Source organism: Sciurus carolinensis, chromosome 11 (assembly GCF_902686445.1).
Source record: "Sciurus carolinensis chromosome 11, mSciCar1.2, whole genome shotgun sequence".
Lineage (NCBI taxonomy): Eukaryota > Metazoa > Chordata > Mammalia > Rodentia > Sciuridae > Sciurus > Sciurus carolinensis.
Window position 1 is genome coordinate 47,153,890 of NC_062223.1, and position 22,124 is coordinate 47,176,013.

The window sequence follows — 22,124 nt, forward strand, 5'->3', positions numbered from 1 at the left end:
GGTGGGTTCTCCCTGACTCCTCTTCATTTTCTTCCTGAATTAGGGATGCCTTACAAGACAGAAATCCTAGGGTAAAAAGGTTCTTTTATATCTGAGAGTGTCTATATGTAGGTAATGGTGAGAGATAGGAATGCATTTCCATTAGAAAGCACAGCCACTGTGAGACTAAAAGCACAAGTAGACTAAACACACGAGGGCAGAGCCTCTTCCCATCAATCAGCTTTGATTTTTATGAAGCCTCAGTTACCATGAGGTGCATCTGAACACTCAGAGCCCACTTACCAAGGCAAAGGGCCTGTGATTTCATGGCCCATTTCTGCCCTGACCTTAGTGGATGACCTTGGGATTAGGTTGAGCTTCTGAGCAGAAGCTCCTGAAATAGCAAATGACTCGGAACCCAAGTGCTCCTTTCATGCTTGGGTTCACCAACGCGCCTTTGCACAAGTCAGCTATGGTGCTTAGGTGACAACCACTTAATTCTTACAGGAACTCTTATTTTCTAGAAGCCTTTCCTGGATTCCCCAGCCCCACCAGAACCCTTTCCTGTGGAACTGCCATAGCCACCCACATGTTCTCCTCTGTGTCCTGTGACGACCGACACGTGTCTGCCTGTGAGCTCCCTGAGGCCAGTGACCATGGCTTCCATCTGCTTTCCAGCATCTAAGTCCAAAAAAGTGCTTTCTTTAACTAATGAATATAAGAAAGATAGATGGACAAAATTAATCACAGGTGGAATCAGCAAATATGTACTAGACACCATAATCCTCATGCTGTGCTAGTAAGTTGCATTTGTAAGATCCAGTATTTGCCATGAAAGGTCCTTTTAACTGGGTGGTGAAAACAAGATACTGATGCGGTGAGGTAAATAACAAGAAGAGATTTAAATTACAGTTCAAGACAACAATGGGATCTCCAGTTTTGTGAGTGACCATACTTCTGGGGAAGTACAAAGAAAGAGGTGTGAGTCTCAGACAAGCCCAAACAGCTAACTAGGAAAGGGAGTATGAGTGAAAATGATAATGTCAATTCTATGTAGCTTCATTCCAGAAGGAGAAAAACCCGTATGGCCAGTGGCAGTTCCAAGTGTGTCACGTAGCTGGTTTGTTTTCTTAATTTACTCTATGAAATGGTTTTCTCTAATGGCATGCCATTGACGAAATGCACCGTAATGTCGCCATCCATCACCCCGAATGCTTTTGCATGCATCAGTTGTTGACTTGTTTTCTCCCGTTCAGCACATAAATGAGAGGAATGATTTATCCAAGGCCACCAGTTACTCTTATGTGGAATCTGAAATAGCTCTCTGGAGAAATACTGCCCTGAGCACTTATGTCTTTGTGCTGCTTTGAACTTTCATTGAAAGGCAACTTTGGCTTGGGCTGTGCTGGTATGCTGGTATGCCTCTTGTGTTTCCTGGAGAGCAGGTCTTGGTGTCCACTGTGGTCTGAACTTCCGGGTTGTGAGAGCTGGTTTTCCTGTAGGGGTGACCACTAGCATTGAACAATAGGGTATAGAAATCAGGGCCTTGGCCTTTGTTGCTGTGAGTGTACATTTGAACAAGCAATGAGATTCCCCCCGTGAACTTTCTTGAGCTCATTTCCTGGAATTTCGTCTCTCCATGCCTGGGACATCTAGCTGCGTGTCCTTAGAATTTTACAGAGATCAATAGATCAGAAATGGAAGCTAAATAGGAACATCAAGGCAATTCTCACCTGCTGAAGGTGCTTTGAGTAAAGCCAGAGCATGACATCTCTAAGTAGAACCTTCTATTGAATCAAATACCAAAAGGACCACTCCTTAAGAGTTTTTCTCATTAGATGATGGTGATAATGAAGACAAAAGGTTTGAGGCATCAAATGATACAAAATCTTGGGACAATACACACAATACTCCTATGCATGGCATTAATAAATTACGTGAAGATTGGAAATATCATCCTTCCTTCTTAGTTCTTGTCTCAAAAAAGTGAAAAAAATATAACTTGGAAGGTTTTACCTGAGAAAATTTATTGAAATCAGCAAGGAGAAAAATAACAATACTCATCAGATATTATTTCTGCATTAAATATTTCTGTTTAGTGTGTTCACATTTTTCCTTCAATAATACTAATGTCTAATATGTGAGAAATGAACACTTTTCTTTGACTGTATTTCTGAGTACTAATGAAACTAAAATAAGGTATACATAGTTTAAGAACTATCTTACTTTGCTTTCTAAAGGTTTGAATAAACAAAATTAAAAATTCAAAGCTAATCATGAGACCATTAGCTACAGTGAGAAAATTATGTGGTTTCACATTTTTTCCCTGAGAAAACTCAGAAACTGCAGGAGATTAGCATTGCATTTCTCTCTTGTGTTTTTGTTTACTTGCTCATCCTTGCAAAAAAAAAAAAAAGTGGTGTCAATAAGTACCACATTCAGGAATAACAATAAAATGTATTTGCATTCAAAGATCATGCAAAGAAGTTTTCTCAATAAAAAGATGAAATGGGGGGTTGAAGAATGAGAATAGGAAGGAGTGAATGAGAGGGATCCAGGTCCTAAACAGAACAAACATTTTACTCCTCAGGCCAATAAAAGTATGACTTGTGCATGTCTTTTGATCATTTTCTTTCTCTAATCTACAAATTGATGAGTTGATCTTTTCTGATGTTAGGATGCCCCTGAACAAAGCTGACTGGTGAGTAGCTTGGGAGAACCCACATTAATGACTTTATGGGAGACCAGGAGAATTGAATCTCTCATCACAATCTACCTGTGATGGACTTTTCCAACACAATGGTGTCTAAGAGACTGATTTGTGAGAACGTTCTTCTGAAACACTTTTCCCTCGAAATAAATGATATGTCTCCAGTGAAGTGACAATATGCAGGCTATTCCAGCAATACTTGTGGATTCAGCAGTCTACCATTTATTGATATGAATATTTATATCCATGCCAGTAGTGCTGTGCTTGTTGGTAGTATTTGCAATGAATAGCTTGGCTGAGATGCTGAGGATGTCACCTACTGTTTTTAAAGCTCAGCATTCTCAAAACTATTTAAAGATCCCCTTCATCACCACTACTTTGGACCCATGTTAAAAGCAATTCAACAAAGACATTCTCCTTTCATAATCCCTTAAATAAATATTGCTGACCTAGAGGCAATTCTGGAGGGAGTTCCATATTAATTGTATACGGTGCTCTTTCAACTGAAAACTTTGTAAAATTATAATTGCCATTATTCAGCTAAATTTGTATACAGTTCTTTTAGTTTTTTAGAAAATGCTTTGTAGCTGGGTGTGGTGGTCCACACCTGTAATCCCAGTGATGTGAGAGGTTGAGGCAGGAGGATTGCAAGTTTGAGGCCAGTCTCACAACTTAGCAAGCCCTAAGCAACAAAGCAAGTCCCTGTCTCAAAATAAAAACTTAAAAAAGGTCTGGATATGTTGCTTGATGGTTGAGTGCCCTGAGTTTAATCCCTGGTACCAAAAAGAAAGGAAAGAAAATACTTCTAGGAACATAAAGTCAAAAAGATTCTCTTTTAGTAGTCATTCTAGGGATGAAGTTTGGAAGTGGGGGTGACACACACAATACATATCTTTCCAAGTGTTTTTAATGGTCAGCGATGTGCACCTAGAGGATAAATTGAGGTCAGCAATGCAAATATGGATTTTTCAACAGGTAAGTAATACCAATCATGTGTCCATCCTGTAACAGGCACTGTCTCTAACATAAGATCCAGCCCAGAGTTAGGCCAAAGAGAAGATCCAATCAAAGCCTTAACCCCTAGCCTGAATCAAGTGGTGTGACCTGCAGCAGAGCAAGTGGACCTGTTTCCCTCCAAGTAACCTGTATGAAAGTCAATGGTGCTACTCGGTTTTCCATTTTGTCTACCTGCTATCGTGTAATACACAATCCCAGTCTTTCTAGTGATTTTTCTCAGGACATAGATTCTATTTTCATGACTGTTTTATTTCTTCTTATTTTCCACATTTCTATTGATGCATTATAGTTGTACATAATGAGATTTGTTGTTACATATTTGTACATGCACACATTATATCAATGTAATTTGGCTGAAAGCACTCTTCAGCACTTGCCCCTGTTTTCTTGTTTTGGTCATAATGTATATGAACAGAAAGAGAAATATCAGCATATTCCTCTAAGAATATTTGATGGTAAATACGCTTTATTGAAAAAAGAAATGAACATGAAGTCCTTGACCTTGGGGATCATGTAGTTTGGAGTGAAGGTCTACAAGCCAGGAGGTCTGGCTAATGCTTAACCTCAGAAATTAAAATTTTAGCCTTTTTAAACTTACACTGTTTGGATGATACGTTTCAACACAGGTTAACAAGTGTACAGTCTCTTCTTTGAACATTTAGAACTTCTCTGGCTAACATTAACGTTGACATCAGCAAAGTGATGTTGAAATAGACACCCAAATAATGAAGAATGGAATGTACTTCCTACAGGCCAGGGCCTTTACCACCTTAAAGTTTTGGAAAGATGTGGCCCTTTTCTTCCCAGTAAGGTAGTCAAAAAACTCTTCACAGATCTGTAATTAGAGTGAAAGTCATAACTATAAATTAAAGACTTTAAATATTTCTCCAGTACAGTACAGAATCTCAGGTAAGTCTTTGTTCTCAGATCGGTATAAATTGGGTGTGTGTATATGTGTGTGTGTGTGCGTGCATGCACATGTGTGCCTTTTTAATTATACACAACATTTTTTTATATATCTATCTGTAAAACACACATTTTCATACATTTTTCTCCTATTTAAAAGCAATATCTTAAAGGTTAGCAATTATGGTTCTGGTTGGTACCCACAATTAGACTCCCATCACGAGGAACTGGAATTCTTTATCAAGGAATCATAGAGTATAAACACTTTTTAGCCCGTAGTCCAGTCTATTTATTTAGACTCTACATAGAGTCTTCATTGCAAATGAGACCTCCTGAATGGCACTGATTATCCATTGAACATGAGTAAATATGTTAAACTACTCAAAAAATGAAAAAATAATTCTGAAGATAAATGTAAAATTACTTTCACAAAAGACACGAAAGAGTACATTACATTCTTCTCTGAGTAATGCCTGTTGACATTCCAGAGACCGGAGATTTGATAACATACCAGTTTAAAGGATGGGAAGAAATGGTTCCTTGATAAAGAATTCCAGTTCCTCGTGATGGGAGTCTAATTCTGGGGGAAAGGCAAAACATAATTTTCTTCTTTCCTTTGTAATTCCGCAACTCTTAGCTAATAAAATTAGAGTAAGTGCTTTATCTGAGACTTGGAGAAAATTGGATATGGCATAAGAAATTAACAATAGTGTTAATGAGAAAATGGTCATCTTATGTGTCCTGGGCTTGGATTTCTTATGCAGGGTGACTAGGTCTTCATAAACTTGTTTATTTTTTTTTTAAGTATTTTGATTCTTTTAAATGTTTTCATATCCTGACAAGGTCAAAGAACACAGCCCCTGCTTTGTCATACGTTTTGGTATAAGGGTTGATGGTTTAATGAAATCATGGTAGAAGAGTTGGCCACCAGGGTATATCAGACTTGTGTGTGACACTGATGGAGCATCTTTCACAATTAACTTTGTATAAAACATGATAATCTTCACACTGATCACATGTGCCCCATGCCTCTAGAATAAAAACATTATTAAGAACCAACCCAAATTAATCTGGGTCCTGCTGAAGAGAAGTCAACTCCTTATTAGTTCCTTGCTAGCAAACTAACTCTCTATTCTGCCATATACCTTCTTACGCTCTGTAGAGAATGTGCCTTTGCACATTTGTACTTCCAAAGAGTTCTTCCTGATATTAGAGAAAGCTTAAAACATCTCTTGGTTGGATGATGTTGGATTACAAGGAACCAAAGCTCTAATTCAACCAAGAATAAAAGTTTGTTGTAGGATACAAATATAATAAATACCAGAAGACAAACCACATTAAAAAGGGAAAGAGCCAAGATTCTCCAGGCAATGGAAGAATGGAATGGAAGGAAATGTCTTGGGTGTGGATTTCACAAATATTATTCATTATTCTTGTCTACACCCCAATTTCAGCTCTGCTATCTAATAACTGTCGTAAGCATGACTTTGGGAATTTGTTGAAAGAATATGAGTAAATTGAGGCATATCTATTTCTGCTACAAGTAAAAAGAGCTTCAATTAATTCATATTCATTGAGGTACTGACATGAATCAGAACCATGTTTATCTGCAAAGATAATGACTTAATAATATCCCAGCCCAGTTTCCTATACATTTGAGAAATGAATTGGTCAAACTCAAAAAATAAATTGGTCAAACTAAGCTATGAAGCCGCTCTTACAAAATGTTTGGCCCTGCCCACATTAAAGACTCTTAGTAGACTAATTTTTAATTACATGGTTAACCCAGGTCACAGGGAATATGATTGACAAGGTGAACCTGAGATAATGATAATGGTGCTTGAAACAGGCTTTGGTGTCACAGGCAGGCTCAGTTCAGGACAGGACTCAACCACTCACTAGCTGTGAGGTTTTTAAATCAAATTTCTTAGGTCTCTTCAAGCCTCTGTTCCTTCATCCTTGGAATTGGAGTGAATAGTACTTATGTCACAGAACTATTGAAAGATGTCAGTGAGAAACTGTATGCACAGTTCAGGATGGTACCTGGCACACATGAAGTCACTTATATACACCTTTCATGAATGTCTATTGTTCTTTTATGACTTACCTCCCTTGAATCACACAACAATCTGATGAACATACTGCAATGATATAACAGATAAGACAATATTGTCTACATCCAGGATAAGGCAATTGAGACCTAATACTACAAATTCAACACTTGGCAATCAAGCAAATGTGAGAGCAAAATAAATAGGTCTTTGTGTCAGAGCAACTGAAGGCTTACTATCTATGTACTCCATGTGGAAATGTTCTAGAGGAGATGCTCCAGAAAACCAGTAACAGAATCCAAAATAAAAGAAAGACTAGCATAGAAGAAATAGAGCCTGATGAGTTAACTATTTTAATTAAAAAAAAAAAAAAAACAGAAAAGAGCTTTCAATCAATGGTTGAGGTTGGGATAATTCTATTTTGAGCACCCAAATCAAAATGTTAGGAAAGAAAAAAAAAAAAGGAAGCTCCTCAGATGTAGGAAGGTATGATTCTGAGCTTACAAGTAACCCTGGACTTTCCTTCAAACATTTGGTTTCCTCCTCTGTCTCCTGCTGAAATTCAGAATTAGAGGGTACATATTTCAGAACAGCTCTGTGAAGCAAACCACCAGCCATTTGCAAGCCTTAAATTTATAGAAACCATAAAGTGTGTAGTTATGTCTGAGCATAAGGAATAAGTAGTCTAGAGGATAGGAAATTTAAGAAAAATCACAGATACATATGGCTAACAGCTAAAGGCTGAATGGGAATAGTCTCAGCAGTGAATATTTGCTGCCATTGAATGCTTAAATCAGTGCAGGTGGGGCATTCAAAAGTCTTCTGAGGGGTCAAGTTGCTCCAGATATTTACAAGGCTTTATTGTCTGTGAATGAATGATTTTGCTTTATGTCCCGGCATGGGGGAGTCAGAGGACAGCTACTCACTTAACCCCCAAGGATTTTCATATGTTGTGAATAGCAAAAGTCCAAGGTAGGAGGATGTGTCAGAGATCTGAAATCCAGAGCTTTGCTGGAATGCATGGATCTTTAAGAAGTAAGCATCTCAGTATGATAAATACGAACTCCTCAAGCACGTTAGGGAATGGAAATTTAAGAACCAGTTAGGTCAAAGATCAGGAAATTTATGACGATTATCTGCGGTTACAGTGTAGAGTGTTTGAGGATGGTTTAAGCTAAAGAGTCCAGTGCCTGTAAATCTTGAGAGAGATATTAATACCTCTGTGAGCGTGTGTGTACAACGTTTCTGAAAAGATTGATTGCAAAGGCCAGTTCCCAGGAAAGACAAGCAGGTAATTGGCATTTAATTAATGAGAATAAGTTCTATTAAATTAAAGACTTATAATCCTTGATTATTTATCTTCTTGTAGCCAGTGTGACAACCTACTCTTAGATTATTAACTCAGCACTGCATTTTTAGGAAGCCAAGCTCAACCGTCTGTTCAGACCTTACAAATAGGCATGGGAACAAAATATCCTTTGGGAAACCACAAGATGTTTTTAAAAAATAGAAAAGGTTTTTAAAAAGTAAATCCAACAGAGTATCCAAGGTGTTCTCAAGCCTTCTCCATGCATCCAGAACCCAGAAGACTTGATATGAGCCATTTTGTAGCAGAAATGAGCTTGAGGGTCAGCCTGACCTGACCCGGAGTTGAGTCCTAGCTCTGGCTTATTTTATCTATGTAGCCTTGGGCCCTTTATTACAATTACCCGAAATTCAGTTCTCTTGTCTTCAGAAATGAGAAAACAATACCCACCTAGAATGCTTTATTTTACAAATTAAACAATATTATAAATTCCCATGGCCCATTGTCTACCACATAGTGCTCAATAAAAGTTCTTTTCTCTTAACTTTCTTCTGCTTTTGTAGCACAGCATTATAATGGTTAGAACATTATTGCAGAACAAAGTTAAGACTCGCACTGTTTTTAGCAATTATTGTAAAGATGCATTAGTCAAGTTATTGTGGAATTGGTGGATGGATACATACTAAAATGGGATAGAAGAGAAAGTCCAGAAATAAAGCCACAGAAGTATAACTTTGATCATTGGAAAATACAAAGACAATTCAATGAAAGAGAAGCTAGCATTTTTGGCAAATTATGTTAGAATAATTGCACTTCATATATAGAAAAAAAAATTTGAACAAACTACTACCTTATATAAAATTTAACTTGAAAGGGATCATCAACTTAAATGTAAAAAAAAAAATGTAGAAAGCATTCAGAAGAAAGTGTAGGAGAAAATATTCATAAACTGGAATGAGGGAAAGAGTTATATATGACACCAAAACACAATTCACAAAAGAAAAAATTCTTAAGTTGGACTTTACTGAAATTAAAAACTTGCTGTATCAAAGATACTATTTAAGAAACGAAAAGACAAGCTATGAACTGGAGAAAACATTAACAAATCAAATGTCAAACAAAGATATTGTATCTAGAATATATAAATAAGTCTTAAGTTCAAACAAACAAAAATGGGTGAAAAACTTAAACACTTTACCAAAGAGTATAAATAGATGGAAAATAAAAACACAACTTTTAACATCATTAGCTGTTAGGGAAATGCAAAGTAAAACCACTCTGAGAATCCACCACCTGCCTATCTGAATGACTAAAACAAACAAACAAAATGCAAATGGTGAAAATCTGATAACACCAAGTGCTGGTGAGCATGCAGAGAAATTAGAATTCTCATGCATTACTGATGGGAGTGAAAAAATGTTTCAGCCATCTATAAAACAGTTTCTTATAAATTTAAACGTACAATTACCATATAGCCCAACAACTGCACTCCTCAGTGAGAAAAGATGACTTTTGTTCAAACAAAAACCTATATACACAAACAAAATTTATTCATAACCACCCAAATCCAAAAATAATTCAAATATCCTTCAACAAGTGAATGAATAAATAAACTATGGTATAGCCATATAATGGAACATTACTTGGCAATCAAAAGGAACAACACACAAATAACATGAATGAACATCAAAGGCATTATTCTGAGTGCAAGAAGAATCTAACCTTTTGGTTATGTATTGTTTGATTCCACTCTGTGATATTCTCAGAAGGACAAAACTATTGTGATCAATGGTTGCTCAGGATTGGAGCAAAAGTAAACTACAAACGGGCTGCCCAGAGGGGAGTTTTTTGGGGTGATAGCCCAGAGGGGATTTTTTGGGGTGATAGAACTGCTTTTTACTCTAATTACTATAGTGGTTACACAAACCCATAATGTGTTAGAATTTATGGATCTAAAAAGGAGATCAGTAAAGTAGAAGAAAGGGACTGGGGGAAGGATGGAGGAAGCAAGGGAAAGGGGAAGTACTAGGGAGTGAAACTGACCAAATTATATTGTTATATTGTGTGTACGCATGAATATGCACCAATGAATCCAAGAATTACAATAAAATCCCTCTATTATAATCATGATGCACCAATAATAAAACTTTTTTGAAACTCCAAACCACATGCCAAAAGTGTTAAGTTGTCTGTATGTTATTTCAAAAATAGAACACAATAAAAAGAAATGGGGTTAAAAATGATTCCACCAAGAAGCTAGTCCAACTGTGATAAGCTATAAAATAGAACACTGTAGAATTCCAGGACTCTTTAAGTGTAACTCACTCATGCATTATTCATTGGACAATATTTATTGAGCACTTCCTATGTGCTCAATTGTTTTAGGTGTGGGGGATTAAGTATTAAACATAATAAAAAACTCATGGGAGCTGCATTATTATAAATGATAACTAGTATGTCTGGTGTTCTAAGTACTATGATAAGCAGGCTGTGTTGCTGTGTTACACAGGGTGGTCAAGGAGAACAGTTGAACCACGGACACAAAAGAAGAAAAGCAAGTTATGCAGATGTTTTGAGGATGACATTGGAGACAAAAGGGAACCAGTACAGGTAGAACCCCAATACACAGCCTTGTGACTAATCAGAGTGCAACCACCCTCACTGCAGCCTAATAGTAGATCCCCAGAGAACCCCAGGATTTTGTGGAGGAAGATAATATGAAGACCACGGTATTAGAGCACTCTAGAGAAACTGAACCAATAGAATATAAATAATCATAAGAGGGGATTTATTTCATTGGCTTGTACAATAAGAGACTGAATAGTCCACAACAGCTATCTGCAAGCTGGAGAGCCAGAGAAACCAGTAGTTGCTCAGTCCAAGTCAGAAGCCTCCGAACAAGAGAAAATCCATGATGCAAAGTCCCCTCCCTGTAGAGTGACAGACACAAGTCCTCATTTAAAGGCTCAAGAACCTGGAGTCTGATATTCATGGGTAACAGCAGAGAAAACACATCCACTCAAGAAACCTCCAGAGTAAATGAGGGTGAGCTTCTTCCTCCTTCCACTGTTTTTTGTTCCATTGGGTCCACAGCCTAGTGGATGGTGTCACCCACACTCAGGGTAGGTCTTCCCCACTCAGTTCGTCATCCTCAATGACACATTCAGCCGTGTGCTTTACCAATATTCTAGGCATCCCTCAATCCAGTAAAACTGACCACTAAAACTAACCATCACGACCACTAAGACAAACCATCCCGTGTAGTCATGATTTGGTCTTTCTATGAAGAGTCTTTTGCCCAAGGCCAGGATGAAACTCTGCTCTAAAAATCCCCTGAGTTGGAGGCCTAGATGATAAAACCAGTAGTTCATTTGAGAGAGAAAAATATCTGTAGATGGGGAGTGATTCCCAGATTGCCCAAGATGGAACGTTCCCAAACTGAAGGAGCTCTGTTGAGGGAAGCGGTGGCTGGGAAGAACTCTAGGGCTGAGCGAAGTCGCAGGAGGTGCTGAGGCCACGTGTAGATGGCATGAGACAGGATAGTGTGATTGAAAAGAAGTGAGTGGACACATTATAGTCTGTTTGACTTCAGCCCTGAGCACGACAGATAATGTGTTCTTCTCCTCAGACACTGTTTTCTCCTCAGCCTCCAAGGCTGCTCCTGGAATTGTCTCGAAGGTGTGCAGACCTTAAGTGTGTGAAAACTTCCCCCCATCTCTCTGTCCATTCTTATCCTACACCCTTTTGGGTTTCTGCTCAGAAAATCCAAGGGAACGTTTCCCCTTTAAGAATCAATGGCTTGCAGGGACTGGCTTCCTGCCAGTGTAGAAAAGTAGAGCAGGAGACATTTAAAGCCCTGTTTGAAAACTGTCATTTTTCCAACGACCTCAGATGGGGTGATTAATCAAGAGGCAATTCCACAGAGAAGCCATCTTCTTTACCTACTTAAATCTCCCAGGTTAAGTTGTATTTTAAGCCCTGGCTTATTTTTAGACAAGTTTGTTGCTGTTGCCTAACCCTATGCTAAAGCAATTATTGTCTGCAAGGGTCATGCAGAGTTCAGTAGAACTGAAAAACTCACAGCCTTTAGTATTAATGGGGTGAGCAGCCTGTTCAGGGTCTCTTCCTTAAAGGGACAGGCCAGTTGAGAACAATCAAGAAGAACAAAATCACATTTGACATTTCAAGACAGAGGAGGCCTATTCCTTTCTGTGACTTCTGGCAAAGACCCTGAAATCAAATGATCAAACCACAAACAAGCAAACTTAGATTGGAATCAATTATTGTTTTCTACATGCCAGCACTCAAAAAAAAAATGTTGAATCTGTTATTTGAACCCAAGTGAGAAATTAGAAATTCCAAAAGTGGAGGGAAGAGAACTCGTAAGTGTACTTTGAACACCTGCTAGACATCAAGTGTTTCACAAAAGTTACCTGCATTCTTGTACACTTATTCCTTTAAAGTTGCTATATGTACTATTATTCTATGTCCTTTGCAGATAGAGAAATTGAAATTAGGGAGGTAAGTGATTTGTTCAGATTGTGCACATAACTGGCGGAGCCATGGTTACAACCCGAGTTGGTCTGACTACAAGATGCAGATGCTTTTTACATTGTCCCTGGCCCACATTCCTTTAAAACCCAATGGTGGGACTTTAAAAGTCAGGACAACTGAGGAGGTTGAAGTTTTCAGTTTATCTCTTTCTACCTGTATGAAAGTCTATAAAGTCTTATAAATACAGATTATGAAATTCATGTCAGACAACTCTTTCCGGTTTGGCTCTGCATTGATTAAAAAATAATGAGAAATAATATTTAAGACTTTAAAAAAGCCAGACATTGAAGTGAAATGATATGATGTTATTGAATCCACACTAAATACACATGCACACATGATTGAAAGTTTTCACAGACCTGATAATCATTCCATTTTAAAGAGAAGGATGCCAAGGCTTAGCAAGTTCTCACTCATTTATCGTAGGCAGTATGTGGTAGAGCCAGGATTCATACCCAGATATTTTGATGGGAGCCCACAGTCCTGCCCACCATTTCGCTCAGGGCTGGGGGCTTCACACTGCTGACTGACAAAGTTGGGCACCCGTCCCAGATTTTCCTGGTGAGGAACTTAAGGACTGGTCTATAGTCACTTCCGAAATGCAGTGAGCATGTGCAGGGCAAGATGAAGGTTGAGATCATCACACCAGAGACGGTTCCCTTCTTGCCTTTGTCTTTCAGACCACTCAGCCCAAAGGCCACTGAGATACCCTCTGTTGAACTGAGCTGTGGTTCAAGGTCAATCCCCTAGCTTCTTTGAAGTCTCTAGTCATTTCCTTCTCCTTTGCTTCTTGGTCCTACAATCCACCTGTGACTTGGTTGTGGAATGTAGTTAAATGGCTGCAAATTCCTTCCATTTCACTGTCCAGGCCCTTTGCACTGTCAGGAGCAAACTTACAGTCCAGTGCTACAGTCCATTTCTCTACCCACCCGAATCTGGGGTGATGGTGTGACTTGTTTGACCAATCAAATTCTATCCTCTTTGCATGCTGCCCTGAGACCACCATCCAAGGAAACTGATCTCTTCTAGGAGATGACAGGTCACATGGAAGAAAACTCAGTGACTCCAGCCAGCAACCAGCCACACTGCCAAACATGTGAGCAGGCGGCCATTTCTACCTGCGAGTCCAGCTGACTTCCAGCTAAAGGCAGCTGCTCAAGTGAACCCAGGCAAAACTAGAAGAGCAATCTTAGAGGCGAACTACAGAATTGTCAAACATAATAGGTTATAGTTTTAAGTCACTACTTTTTTGGGGAAAGATTGCTACATAGTAGAAGCTAACTAAAACACAGTTCTTTTGAAGTACAGAGCAGTGTAATGGCCGCCACAGTACAATCAGTGGCAATAGTGTTCTTCAGAATCTTACCTCTGTTACCATAAACTCCTCCAGGGGCCAGAAGATGATTGTGGGCTCTTATCTTTCGATTAACATAGGCAGGCACCTGGATGGTTATATCAATAATATTTGGTACCTGGGAAAACTATTGTCTAGGTCTTTTATTTTTCTATAATTTTTTTTCAATTTTTATAGACTGTATTTTGATTCTTTGTATACGAATGAGGTAAAACTTTTTGTTTCTATAGTTGTGCACAATGTAGATTCATACCATTCATGTAATCATACATGTACATAGGATAATGATGTCTGTCTCATTCTACTATCTTTCATGCCCCCGCCCTCTCCTCCCTCTCATTTCCCTCTACGTAAAGTTCTCTATTCTTATCTTAACCCCTCACCCCCTCCACCCCCATTATGTATCATCATCCACTTATCAGGGAAAACATTTGGCCTTTGGTTTTTGGGGATTGGCTTGTTTCACTTAGCATGATATTCTCCAATTCCATCCATTTATCTGCAAATGCCATAATATTATTCCTCATTATGGCTGAATAATACTCCATTGTGTATATATACCACAGTTTCTTTTTCCATTCATCTGTTGAAGGACATCTAGGTTGGTTCCATAATCTAGCTATTGTGAATTGAGCTGCTATAAACATTGATGTGGCTGCTTTAGTGTAGTATGCTCATTTTAAGTCCTTTGGGTATAAACTGAGGAGTGGGATAACTGGGTCAAATGGTGGGTCCATTCCAAGTTTTCTGAGGAATCTCCACACTGCTTTCCAGAGTGACTGCACCAATTTGCAACCCCACCAGCATACAAGTGTACTTTTTTCCCCAACACCTATTATTGCTTGTGTTCTTGATAATTGTCCAGGTCTTTTAAGAAAAATTTTAGAGAGAGTTGAAAGTTGAAATGAATAATCAACATACTTGATCATATATGAGATGTAATAAGCATGCCAACTAGTTGCCTGTATTTCAGCATTTGTACACAAAGTATACTTCATGTGAACCATTATAGTTGAACCAATGATACAGGAGATTTTTCTCAAAAAGGTAGATGATCTGGAGCCCATGGAGCTATTGAATAGCCCTGGGCATTCTGGGTGCTGATGAACTTGAGAACTCTATATTTGGCCATTAAATTATACTCTAATTCTTGCTGTTATATTATCCCATTTTTGGGGAGAAGATTAATTGTGAGTTCCTAAAGCTAAAAGTGCCTTCCTTACCCGAGTCCCTGTCTGGATAGACAAACATTTGGCCCAACTTTTCAGAGGCTCCCTGAGCCATAGTCCAGGCAACTAAATTCAGCAAAGAAGCCATAGAAGGCAGTGGTATACGTTCTACATGAGCGGTGCATGATGGGATATGTAAATAAGTACATGAAAGACTACTGAAGTCTTCATGGGCTAATTGAGAATTATTTTAAACCTAAATCCCACCTGAGGAAAGAAAACAGGCAGTTCCTGAATTTCTGCCCATTTGAATTGCAAGTACAGCCATACATGTGATGAAAACGTAAAAGTCAAACAGGCATGTTAGCTGAGCCGGGAACCACAAAGAACTCTTATTCTACATTAGCCCTTAGAGAACAGGCAATTCCCAGGGCACTATTTTCAAATATGAGGATTGGTCACTTCTGCCTGAGTGGAGCTCTCGGTGTGGTTCTGTTCATACCCACAGAGTATGCTTGTTCTCAAGGTCTGTCTTTTGTATTTGGGAATATACCCAACCTTAATTAAGTTTCTCCAAATTCAGCCTAAGTAGCCTAAGGGCTATCTTGGAGAAAGAGGTCAGCTTTCCTTACTAGAGGCCACTAGGATCATAAACTAAACTCATGAATCATTTCTGCAAGGCAACTGCTTGGTAGAAGGGCCCTGTTAAGAGCCGAGATTGCTCTTAATTTAATCTACTGCAGTCAGACCTCTGGAGAGGTGCCGAGGGGTTGTTTATGGGAATGGGGAAGTAATCAATACACCGTAGGAGAGGGAACCAAATAATTTAAGTCATGTTCATCTGAAGGAGGGCAGATCTTCTAGAAAGGGTACTCTCTAAGTGAGAGGAGGAGGACGGAGAGAAAGAAGAGAGAAGAAAGATGATTGAATAAGTCTTACTCCGTATATGCATAATATGTCAAAATACACTCCACTGTCATGTATATCTAAAAAGAACAAATTTTAAAAGTTCAAAAAAAGAAAGAATAATGAAAGTGGAATTTGAACATTTTTGTCATAAGCATACCAATAAGGAAAAGATTGCTGATCATTTTCTTAAAGCTGTTTCCTTCCAGATTTACTATTCCTTAAGGAGGGTCATCAGATGCCATTTAGGTTTCGTGCCATTCACGTCATTCACACTGGAGCAGGCATTGTTCCTTCAAGTTTCTCAGCTCAACCACAGCAACTAACAAGTTCCTATTCCAGCCTAACCTAAAATGCTCATCTGCATCAAGGGAACTCATGCCAAACATTTTCTGTTGCAAATGGTCTTTGAGCAGACACATCTGAATATTTTAGGTCATGTTTGAGCAATAAATGAGAGGAATAAGATTGAACTCAGCATGAACTATTCATTTATTTGTGCTTTCAAAAATATGTATGTGTGCATGAGTGGTTATTTCTACCTTTTATAAAGGTAATATTCACATGTGCTAAAAATTTCAGTTTTACAAAAGGATGTAAAGTATAACACTTCCACCCAGTGTAACACTTTTCCAAGCATCCTTCCCAAAGGCAACTATTTATTTCCAGTGTCATTTTAACTCAACATTCTTGGCATTGTTTAATACTTTGCATTATTTTTACATAACAATGTGTTTTGGAGCTCATTCCCTGTGAGTGTGTAGATCTGCCTTATTGTTTTCAGTGCTACATAGGAGTCCATTTTGTGTGCATTTCAGTTCCTTTCTTTTCTTTTTCTTTCTTTCTTTTTTATTTTTCTTTTTTTCTTTTTGTTTCTTTCTTTCTTCCTTTCTTTCTTCCTTCCTTTCTTTCTTTCTTTTTTAAGCTTCTTGAGCATCTCCAAAGTATTAAGAACAAAAAAATGAATCAGCAGGTCATATGGCGCACCTCGTAGAATGCCTGCCTCTTATGCTGGAGGCCCGGGTTCGAGGCCCCAGCACTGTGGGATTGTGGAAAGAACAAACAAACAAAAAAATGAATCAGGTATGGTCCCTGCCCTTGAAGACTTCCTAGTCTAGTGGAGGAGACTGGCACAGAAGCCATTAATTGAAGATTTGATTAATTAATATCATGTGAACTACAATCCTGGTGTGAGTCAAGAACTATAGAGGCACTCAGGAGGGAAGGAGGATACCTCTCCTTGGTTGGGACAGAGAAGGCATCAGGAGGCAAAGACACGGAAGCTCCCCAGGTAGACAGGCAGGTAAGGAAGCAAAGAAGGACTCCTTGCTGGAAGAAGACACAGCCTGTGTCCATCAGCCACCAACCACAGGTTTGCAGACAAGTCAGTCCCTTTTCTAAACCTCAGCATCCCCTACTGACAAACGTTCCCTCCTGCTCCTCCCGTTCACACACGAACCACAGAGAACATGTTCAGGCCTAAGCAGGACCTTCTCAGCACTGTGTTGGGAACCCTCCGTGGGAGAGCCGCCGGCCCCTTTGGCTGTCCCCCTTCCCTCTGGGAGCCCAGTCAGGCGCTGTACACCTGCCCCTGAATTGTGTGCCGCAGTTGCCGGCCCAGAGCTGAGTGACACAGCAGGTGCTTCCAGCCTGCAGACAATTCCATATTTCAATGGAGCGTCGCCACCAAAGCTTATTATCTAGGGCAATAAAGTTTGGGATTAGGGGGATTCAGGATGATTGTGTGATTCTCCACAAAGCTTATCTTCTAATAGACCAGCTGCTTTATTAGGCCGCCCCCGCCTGCACCAGACCCTTCCCAAAGCATCCCGAGTCCCAGGCAATGGAAGGGGGGGCCCCGAAGGCGGTAGTGGTAGACAGCTGGGGGTATCATATCACCCTCAGTCTCCATCTGCGAGTGTTAAATTACGGGCGGCTTCCAGCTGGGCACACCCCTGCTCCCACCTTCCTCCCACAAAGGCAGGCTGCATCATTGTCAGGCATCTGCCAAAGACATGATGTGGCTGCCCCTCCCCTGCTGGTCCCCACCTCTGAACTTCAGGGCCAGGTCTGAGTATTTACTTGCTCTTAAGGCTCTCATTGTCACCATGTGGAGTTCAGTGGACTGAAGGGCTGTAGGAACGGAGGCTCTGTGGAAATTTCTTTTGCAAATGGAACTCTGGTGAAGCTGTTCATTATAAACAAGGAAGGGGGAAAAGTGTGTACTGCAGAACCCCAACAAAGCTGGCATGCTTAGTAAGCTCCTGTGTATTTTTCCCTAGACAGGGAGGTCATTAACACTTGGGTGTTATGGGGTCACTCCTACTCACACCCTGTTCCCTTAGCTCAGTTCCTTTTCTGAGCAGTAGTGTTTCCCCAACCACATGTGGTCAGCAGCACAGAGTTCGCTCTCATTTCCTATCCCTCTCTGAGAGCCTGTTTTATCCCCAGTCCCTGGCAGATGATCTTTTTGAAGTAGGAGTTTATTAACAAGCATTGATAAGCATGCTGAGAGGAAATCTGGGAATTTGTGAATATGTTTGAGACACAATGAATGTTTCACATGAAATGTTCCGAACACAGAACTTTGCTGGTTTCTAACAATCGCACAGCACCTGATTATGGATTTTAGGAAAATTTCATCATAGATGCTCCAAAGTTCCTATTTCAACAATTGTGGTGGTATATCTGAGGCCTGTTGAGAGTGGAGGTCCAAGTTGGTCGTTGTGTCTGTGTCTGTGCTATTCAATAGACGGTGTGGCTTAAATGCTTTGAATAACTAACCATAACACAGCTTAAGCTTCCCTGGTATAAAAACATGAAATCTGAAATGTTCTAAAACATTTTGAGCATCAATATTATGCCACAAGTGGAAAATTCCACACCTGACTTCAAGTGAGGGTTGGCTATCAAAATGCACAAAATTATTAAAAATACTGTATAAAATTACCCTTTGGCCTATGTGTATAAATTGTATATGAAACAAATGAATTTCATGTTTAGACCTGAGTCCCATCCCCAAGATAATCTTGTTATATAGATGCAAATATTCATTACATGCAAATATTACAAAATCCCAAATCTGAAAAACTTCTGGCTCCAAGCATTTTGGATAAGGGATACTCAACTTGTATTGAGATGAAGGTGACTTTGAAATCCAACTGTGCTTATATATGTGCAAGCAGGGGAGTGAGACATACTGGGGTTCCAATTTGCTTTCCTCACTACAAGCTGTGTGGACTTGTTTCCCTAATTTGAAATATGTGCATTCTATCACTTTGCAGGACTGTGGTGAGGGGTAGAAATAAACATGAGACAAGTGAATGTATATTCAGTAGGTGCTCAACAAGTCTTGGTTTTTATTATCACCGTTACTATTATTGCTTTTCCTATTGTTAGCATGTGTGACCTGTATACACATTTATTAGTACAGCCTATATAATGATATGAGGGAGGGCCAGAACTGTGGACCATGAATCTAGCACTCTCCATCAGAAGGACTTGACAATTGTGAATGAACCTGAGGGTGGAGCTAAGTGCTACAGCAGTGATGAGGATCAGAAGTTTATTTGATTTCAGCACTATCTAGTCCTTTATTCAACAAACTGAGCCTCAGCTACATGCTAGGCACTATTCCAGATGCTGGCAAAACAACAGTATATGAAAATTTCAAAGTCCTCACTTCTCTGGAACTCATATTCTGTTAGGGAAGAGAGAAAATGTGAAGAAAACCAGTAAATAAAAAAGCATAATTTCAGACTTTGACAAGCCCTAACAAGAAAACAATTCTGGTAATGGGATAGAAGTTGACTGGTGGTTTTGACCCAGTTATCCCACACCTCAGTTTATACCCAAAGGACTTAAAATCAGCAAACTACAGTAATGCAGCCACATCAATGTTTACAGCAGCTCAGTTCACAAGAGCTAGATTGTGGAACCAACCTAGATGCCCTTCAACTGATGAATGGATAAAGTAACAGTGGTATATGTTTACAATGGAATATTATTCAGCCATAAAGAAGAATAATAGTATGGCATTTGCAAGTAAATGGATGGAATTGGAGAATATCATGCTAAGTGAAACAAGTCAATTCCCAAAAAACCAAAGGCCGAATGTTTTCCCTGATAAGTGGAGAATGATATATAAGGGGGTGGGAGGGTGGGGAGTGAGAGAAGAATGGAGGAACTTTAGATTATGTAGAAGGAAATGAGAGGGAGGTGGGTATGAAAAATGGTGGAATGAGGCAGACGTCATTACCCTATGTACATGTATGACATGAATGATATGAATCTACATCACGTACAACCATAGAAACAATGATATACCCCATTTATGTACAATGAATCAAAATGCAGTCTGTAAAAAATTTAAAAATAATAAAAAAAAAGAAGTTGGCTGGTGGGGTGACAGTAGAAGGACGGTTGAAGAAAGACACTGGTAAGGGCAGACCTATGTGGTGAGGGCAAGGTGTCCACAGGAAGCTCTTGGAAAAAAGTGTGCAGGTGAAGGTAACAGCTAGTGCAGAGCTTCCAGTGATGGAAAAGCAGCAGACAGGACAATGTGGCCAGAGTAGGGTCACTGAGGGGAGAGGTGAGCAAAGTCCTTGTAGGACTTAGGATTTCACTACCCTTGCACTAGGAAGACAGCGCGTTTGCAGCAGTTGAATGACAGAATTGGACTTCTGTGTTGGGAAGGTCCACCGGCTGCTGTGTTCAGCAGTGGTACACTTGTATGAAGAGTCATCAATGTATGAAGTGAAGAGTCATTACTTGTATGAAGACTCATGATGAACGTTTAGAAAGCCAGGACAGTAGGAGACCTGAGTCACACAAGACCAGGTTCTAGAAACCCCTGTAATATAAACAAGAAGCCCAAGAAAATCATGAATTCACATTGAAAGAAGCTATTTTGACATTTCATTCTCTACTAGATTGGGGCTTTCATTTCACCTATGCTAATACCTAGAACAGCTATAAAAGCTTAGGATTTGAGAACAGAAAGAGATTGTACCTGATTATCCTTGGAATTGGTCACCATGTCTATTGCTGTTTTTTCTCTGTCTCTCATACACATTGTAGAACTTTGCTTCAGTTCTTTATCTCCTAGGATTTGATTAAAACAGATCATCCCCTATTTTGGTGTGCTATTGAGAATATTACCCAGAGAAGCATTCAAGGCATACTTCTTCGTCTTGTCATTTTGGGACAAATTCTTGTCATTTTGTGGTCTGGTAGAAAGTATGTAGAATTAGCATTCAGGAAGGTGAAGTTTGATTGTGGCTCCATTTCTAAATAGAAATATAAACTTGACAAGATATTTAATCTTTCAGGACTAAGTTTAATTTTATTATATAGGCATAGAGTAATAATTCCTCTAAAAATAACTTAGACTTCCTAAGTGTGGTTGAGAATCAATTTTTTAAAAATCCTCCATACACAACAAATTGGATATTGTTCAGTCCATGTAAAAAGTCTCCTAACAGTGTAAATAGGAAAGGTCTTTTTTTTCTCATACCTCAAACCTCCTTTCTCATACTTCACATATGCAGTGAACAAATTTGATTGTTGATTCATAAGCTCACTGCATAAGATTATAGAAGCAGATTTAAAATGAAAAAAATTCCTGTGCACCAATGCCAAGGAAATAAGTTTTCATGGTCCCTACAAAGTGGGACAATATCTTTGGTTTTGTATCATTATGACATCTAGCATATAATAGGCACTCCACAGAGATGTTTGCTGAAATTAAATTGATGTTCTCAGTTGTCACTAATTTTTCCTTTTTAAAAAATTTGTTCTCTTTAGTTATACATGACAGAAGAGTCTATTTTGATATATTTATACAAACATGGAGTGTTTCTTATTCTAATCAGGATCCCAGTCTTATGGATGTACATGATGTTGAGATTTCACTGTGGTATATTCATATATGTATATAGGAAAGTTATGTCAGACTCATACCACAGCCTTTCCACTAATTTCCCTTAAAAGCAAAAGATGCAAGGATTCAAAGAGAATTAAATGGATCTCTAGGTCAGTTAGGGTTGGAGCAAAGATCCTGATATGTCTTGATTCCTCAAATTATGGTTGCAAAATACACAACAAATTAATAGACAGTGACACACTGATGATCTTATACTTGAAGAAAGAACTGAATTATGAACAATATGCT